A 7,576-nucleotide genomic window follows, 5' to 3' on the forward strand; every position below is an offset into this window, starting at 1 on the left:
TGGTTTGGCTGTGCCCCACCCAAATCTCAACTTGAACTATAGTTCCCATAATCCCTACGTGTCATGGGAGGGACCCTGTGGGAGGTAATTGAATCACTGGAGCAGTTACCCCCCGTGCTGTTCTCACGATAGTGAGTGAACTCTCACAAGATACGATGGTTGTTTTTTTTTTTTTTTTTTTTTTTTTTTGAGATAGAGTCTCACTCACTCAGTCACCCAAGCTGGAATGCAGTGACAAAATCTCTGCTCACTGAAACCTCCACCCCCAGGTTCAAGCAATTCGCCTGCCTCAGACTCTCAAGTAGCTGGGACTACAGGTGCCTGCCACCATGCCCAGCTAATTTTTGTATTTTACTAGATATGGTGTTTCACCATCTTGGCCAGGCTGATCCTGAACCCCTGACCTCAAGTAATTCACCCACCTCAGCCTCCCAAAGTGCTGGGATTACAGGCATGAACCACTGCGCCTGACCAAGATCTGATGGTTTTATAAGGGGCTTTTCTCCCTTTGATCAGCACTTTTCTCTCCTGCTGCCTTGGGAAGAAGGATGTGTTTGCTTCTCCTGCCCTGATTGTAAATTTCCTGAGACCATCACAGCCATGTGAAACTGTGTGTCCATTAAACCTCTTTCCTTTATAAATTACCCAGTCTCATGTATTTCTTCACAGAGGCATGAGAATGCACTAACACAGTAAATAGGTATGGCAGAGTGAGACACTACTGTAAAGATACCTGAAAACGTAGAAGTGACTTTGGAAATGGGTAACAAGCAGAGGCTAGACTAGTTTGGAGGGCTCAGAAGAAGGCAGGAAAATGTGAGAATGTTTGGAATAATCTAGAGACTTGGAGCATCAGAAGACCAGAACATGTGGGTAAGTTTGAAACCTCCTAGAGACTTGTTGAATGGCTTTGACCAAAATGCTGATAGTGATATGGACAATGAAGTTCAGGCTGAGGTGGTCTCAGATGGAGATGAGGAACTTGTCGGAAACTGAAGTAAAGGTGACATTTGCTACACAAAGAGACTGGTGGCATTTTGCCCCACCCTAGAGATCTGTGGAACTTTGAACTTGAGAGAGATGATTTAGGATACTTGGTAGAAGAAATGTCTAAGCAGCAAAGCATTCAAGAGGAAGCACAAGATAAAAGTTCGGAAAATGTGTAGCCTTATGGATGTGATAAAAAGCAAAACTCCATTTTCTGGGGAGAAATTCAAGCCAGCTGCAGAAATTTGCATAAATAATGAGGAGCCAAGAAAATATATCCAGGGAATGTCAGAGACCGTCATGGGAGCACCTCCCATCACAGGCCCAGAGGCCTAGGAGGGAAAAATGGTTTCCTGGACTGGGCCCAGGGCCCCCCTCTTCTATGCAGCCTCGGGACATGGTACCCTGCCTACCAGCTGCTTCAGCTCCAGCTGTAGCTAAAAGGCACCAATGTACAGCTCAGTCCGTTGCTTCAGAGGATGCAAACCCCAAGCCTTGGTGACTTGCACATAGTGTTGAGGCTGCGAGTTCACAGGAGTCAATAATTGACATTTGGAGACCTCTGTCTGGATTTCTGAAGATGTGTGAAAACACCTGGATGTCTAGACAGAATTTTGCTGCATGGCCAGAGCCAACATGGAGAAACTCTGCTAAGGCAGTGTAGAAAGGAAGTGCCCTAGCAGAGCCCCCACACAGAATCCCTACTGGACCACTGCCTAGAGGAGCTGTGAGAAGAAAGCCACCATCCTTCAGACCACAGAATGGTAGATCCACCAACAGCTTGCACCGTGTGTCTGGAACTGCCACAGGCATTCAATGCCAGAATTTGAAAACAACCAGGAGGGGGACTATACCTTGCAAAACCACAGGGGCAGAGCTGCCCAAGACTGTGGGAGCCCACCTCTTGCATCAGTGTGACCTGGATGTGAGATATGTAGTCAAAGGAGATCATTTTGGAACTTTGAGTTTTACTGACTATTCTGTTGGATTGCGGACATGCATGGGACCGCCCCTTTCTTTTGGCCAATTTCTCCAATTTGGAACAGACATATTTACCCAGTGCCTGTACCCCCATTGTATCTAAGAAGTAACTAACTTGCTTTTGATTTTACAGGCTCAGAGGTGGAAGGGACTTGCCTTGTCTCAGGTAAGACTTTGGACTTAGACTTCTGGGTTAATGCTGGAATGAGCTAAGACTTTGGGGGACTGTTGGAAAGTCATGATTGTGTTTTGAAATATGAAGACATGAGATTTGGGAGGGGCCAGGGGCAGAATGATATGGTTTGGCTGTGTCCCCACCCAAATCTCATCTTGAATGATAGTTCCCATAATCCATACATGTCATGTGAGGGATCCATTGAGAGGGAATTGAATCATGAAGGTGGTTACCCCCTTGCTGTTCTAGTGATAGTGAGCAAGTTCTCATGAGATCTGATGGCTGTATAAAAGGCTTTTCTCCCTTTGTTCAGCACTTCTTTCTCCTCCTACCTTGTGAAGAAGTTTATGTTAACTTCCCCTTCTGCCATGATTGGAAGTTTCCTGAGGTCTCCCAGTCATGTGAAACTGTTAGTCAATTAAACTTTTTTCATTTATAAATTTTCCAGTCTTGGGTATTTCTTCATAGTAGTGTGAGAATGGATTAATACAATAGGACTGTTATAAAGGCTAGGAAAATAGGGGAGTTCCAGCAGTACATGGGAAAGACAAAAATCAAGAGATGAAATATAGTCAAGACAATTACAAATGATTATGATAAAATTAAAAAGCTTCCTTTTACTAAGAGTACTTTGACTCTTCAACAGGGCAGATATCAAATATGTATTAATTGGAGAAATGTGTTCTTATTTAATTACTCAACCATTTACATGTGGTAGAAATAATTATTTTTATTTTATATGGAAAACTGATAAGTGAAAAACAATTAGCAACTTGAGTACATCCTAAATTTAAAATAGCTGTTAAGTTTTAGAACTCAGATTTAAAATCATCTCATTAGACTCCAGTTTTTATGCTTATAACCAACATACAATCCTGTGTGTTCCAGAAAGGGAATTCAAATACAGACACTCATAGGCTCTAAGATGTACTTGTCATTAAATAACTAGAGTCCAAGCAGAGAAACGATTTGAGGGAAGTGATGTTCCAAATTCAATGTCAGATCTACCACAAGAGTGGCTTGCTGCAGAGTTGATAATTCACTGATCTGAGGTTGCCATTCTACCTATTAGTCATAGCTAAACTCTGGGGTAGGAACAATAAACTAGATAGGCAATTGTAATAGCCACCATTGTTACAAAAAAACTTCACACTATGTTCATTAAATGTGTTAATTTACATAGAAATAAAATCTTGAGTCATTATTCCCTAGTGGATTCTTCTTACCTGGTCTGTTCAATCTACTCTTAACTGGTCTGTGAGAATCCACCTCATCTAGGTATAAACCTATTATTTCATCCTGACTCATGACTTTCAGAACACAACAAAAAGGTAAACTGAGATAAATAGAAGCCATGTTTTGAATAAAAAACTAGTCTATTTAAGCAGTTAAATACACATAAAAATGTATGTATATACCATATATAATTATTGTGCAAATGAGATATTATTCATAAACGTATGTATAAAATCTCAATATATACATCTCAAGCCACCCCCCGCCCCATCTGAATGTGGGTCATTTTAACTCAGTTAGCAATAGCTCAACACAACATGTTCATAATTCTCTTGATATTATTCAATTATGTTAATGTTAGAAGCATGCGTGTTTTATTTTAAATAGGCTACTCAATGAAATATATGATTGGGAAAATCTTCTTAGTTCTAAACATTGAGCACAAATGAGCTGCTAAAATTCAAACCACATACCTGATTCTGATCCCCCACACCAATAAAACAACAACAACAACAGCAACAACGACAGCAACAACAGCATTTCAGCAAATGCTTTTATTTCTATATAAATATATTCTGTGTACTCAGGTGACTGTTATTTACTTTTCGTCAGTATGAGTTTTAGGCACTATGGTAAACTTTTTATATATATTATATCATTTAACTGTCATCCATTTTAAAATTATAAATTTGAAATCTCAGTATCCTCTGAAGCAATCTGTGGCCATATAACACAGTTTTGGCTAATGTGGTCAGGCAGAAGTCCCTTGGGAGGAGTCTGTTCAGAAAAGAGGGCAGTGCTTCAATAGAAAGCCATCTTTTCCACTTTTTAATCAACTCTCCTGTCTGTTGGGAAAGCAGACATCATGCCTATAGTTGATGCAACCCATTTCAATCATGAGAACAAAAGGCACACAGGAAGAAAAATAAAGCAAAAACATTAAAGGCATCCAGGCCACTGATGTCATATGATGCTAACAGAGCAACCCTGACCTGCTTATTATGTGAGAAAAGTGATACTGTAAATTTTTAAAGTCACTGTTAATTTTTGGTTAATAAAATTACCACAGAGACAGGAAGTTAAGGGCTAGGATAAAACATGAGTATTAGTGACTACAAAGCCAGTATTTTTTTCCTATTTTGCCAAAACTGTCTGGGTTCATATCCTTAAGGAACACATGGATTTCATGGAAAGGTCAATAAACAGCTAAAGTAATAGTAGCTTGGATATAACTACAATAATAAGTATAGCTTCATTAACACTTTATGTCATGTAATTCTTCTTGACAGTGTCCTGGATTTTGGAGAGCTAACCTTGGCAGAATTAATTTGCCCTTCCACCACCTTTTGATCTCTCTGCACTCATCCTCCTAGAATGTGTCTCCTAGAATGTGGGAGAAAATGTTTTTCACGAAGCAGGAAAATGTTAAAAAGAAAAACTAGAGAAAACTTTGGGCATTACATGAAAGATATTTTCTTTCTAAATTAATGTTTGTTTATATTTGTTCTCAGAAGTCATAAAATTATTTAAAATTTTAATGTGTATTAAAGAGTTGTTCAGAAGTTTAAGTATTTAGTGTCACACAAACTGCTTATAAAACAGTTTTTACTCTGCATCAATCTGCAAATCACAGTGGCAGTAAATGTTTCTGGAAATGTCAAATACTTTCTGGTTTAAAATCACTCCAGAACACCAATAGTAGCTCCTCATTGACATTTTACTATTCTGCTTCAAGCTAAAGACAGATGGCTCTTTATATGTGTGATATGAAAAGCAATATTCTTTTTAAAATCAAGTCATAGTAAGGTTTCACTAAACTTTTTGAAAAGATGTGTGACTTCTTGTTTACATGTTTTCCATTCTGAATTGCCCTATGACTCAAGAGTTTTGCTTCTTTCAGTCTTGAAGTATGGCAGAAAGCAATTAGAAATAAGAATTTCAATATAAACATTATCTCTTTTGGAGGCCCATTGGAGTTAGTGGTAAAGCAATAATAATGATTAGGTTAAACAATACTCCAGTCTGTCACCTGTCAGGGGAATTCTAAATTTGAATATTAAAGTTTGTATTTTAATGTACTATACATGCTACTTGAAATTATAAAACTATAATTAGCTATAAGTGTGACACCTATTGAAATTAAGGTTAAAACAATGCTTATAAAATGTCGTTATTATCCATTTTTAAGCACAAGTCATTGCCTAGCATGTTTCAAAAGATGGGGGAAGGTATTTGATCTGGTAAAGTGACTAAAAGTTGTCAGTTTTTAAATAAACAGGACACCATGGCAGTGTATTTGGAGAGGAGTGATTTTGTAAGTATGATCACTAAAGTGGCTTTGTTAATAGCAATCCTCTTTTGCATTTGCAAAGTATGCTTCCTTCGAGAGGCTTAGAGTGCTTTTTTAATATCTTTGTACTGCTTCACAGTAACTGTAAAAAATGAAACAAATCTCCTCTCTAAAAATGTCATTGCATAAAGAATTTTCTCTATGGGAATAAATGACCTAACATTGAATAAATAACCAAAAAAATCTATTGCTACCTTTATCTGTCTCAAAGTGTGTAGTCAGATCAATGGTCCCATTGAACTTTGCATTAGTCTGAAATCATTTGATATATTTGATCAATTTAGGGTGTAATATTTTGAAAAGGAGTTGTCGATTGTGTTTAATTTATCAGTTTGTGTATTCTCAGTACTGCTTATATGCACGTGATATATAAGAGTTGTTTAATACCTGAATTAAAATCAGATGTTGACTATATACATGCAGTGAAAGATGCAGAGGTTTTGAGTTTTAAAATGTATTAGTTTTCTTTTTATTGCTGTGTAACAAATTAATACAAACTTAGAGATGGGCCAGAATTCTGGAGAGGGCTCAATTTCTCTGCTCAGGGTCTCATCAGGCTGAAATCGAGTTACTGGCCGGGGCTGTGTAACTATGGGAGTTAATATCCCATCACACTTTGCTATGTAATATGACCTAAGTAAGCAAGCGAGTGACTACCGAAATATGAACATGTTAAGCCTACACTCAAAGATACATTGTTGTAAGTCCTATAAACCAGGGAGTGAGCATCCTGGGAAACCTGGACGCCATCTTGGAATTCGGCCTACTGTAAGAAGGACACACACACACACACACACACACACACACACACACAAAGGCAGCATCAAGGGAAAACCTCATTTGAATTTTTTGTTATTGTTGTTTCTTCACTATTATCTCCTATTAGGAATAGAGATAAGGGCGAGGATTAAACATTCTCTGCTACTTGTAGTTCAGCTATCTAAAAACTGACGTGTTTGATGAAATAACATCTAACATGGATTGAATGCTTAGTATGTGCCAGACACTCTTAAATTTTAGCTACATTAGCTCATTTAATCCTACAAAAACTGTGTAGAAAAGGTAACATTATTGTAACCTTTTTCATAGTTGAAAGATGTGAGGCACAAAAAGATTAAGTTGTTTATCAGGTTCAGAATGCTGGTGAGTGGCAATGATAGGATAATATGCCAAATATTTATTATATGCTCAATAAATGTAGTTATTAATTTGATTGACTATTATTTAGGATCATTAGAAAAGGAAATAGTATAGAATAACCTAAAGCATGCATACATTTTGCTAACTAGCACTGTTGGTCTTTCATATTAGAACTAGTGGAGGATTGTAGCCATCCTCATCCCAGAGAAGTACAAAATCAAATTTGAAAGAACTTTTAATTCAAAATCACGTCTGTTTAGCAGTGCTCATGACTTCTGTTTAGAAGTTCCAGCACTGCCCACCTTCTCCGTGTACTGACCAAGGAAATGCAGGAAAAAAAAAAGACAAAATCTTATAATGATCATAAAAATTAAAACAGAATGGCCAACCACCACCAGGTAGAATCTTCATTATATTGAAGAAAGAAGATCGATGATGAAGAGCATTCAGCCCAGGTTTGATTCAGTGGCATCACCTGACTTTGACCGCCTGGAAAAAAGCTAACAAAAATAACGTGAGATGTGTTGTTTTTCTCAAAGCTTGATTTTGGCTTTTCCAAAATAAATAGCCACACTACTCTTTCTTTTCTTTGACTTCTACCCCGCTGTCCTCTGCCCTCAAATACTGATTGCATCAACATATTATGTTCATCTAAGCAGAGGTAACAAAGCCCAGCAAACAGCTAGGATTTGGAATCTGAATCAGAG

The sequence above is a fragment of the Chlorocebus sabaeus genome, chromosome 25, assembly GCF_047675955.1.
Source record: "Chlorocebus sabaeus isolate Y175 chromosome 25, mChlSab1.0.hap1, whole genome shotgun sequence".
In the NCBI taxonomy this organism is placed as follows: domain Eukaryota; kingdom Metazoa; phylum Chordata; class Mammalia; order Primates; family Cercopithecidae; genus Chlorocebus; species Chlorocebus sabaeus.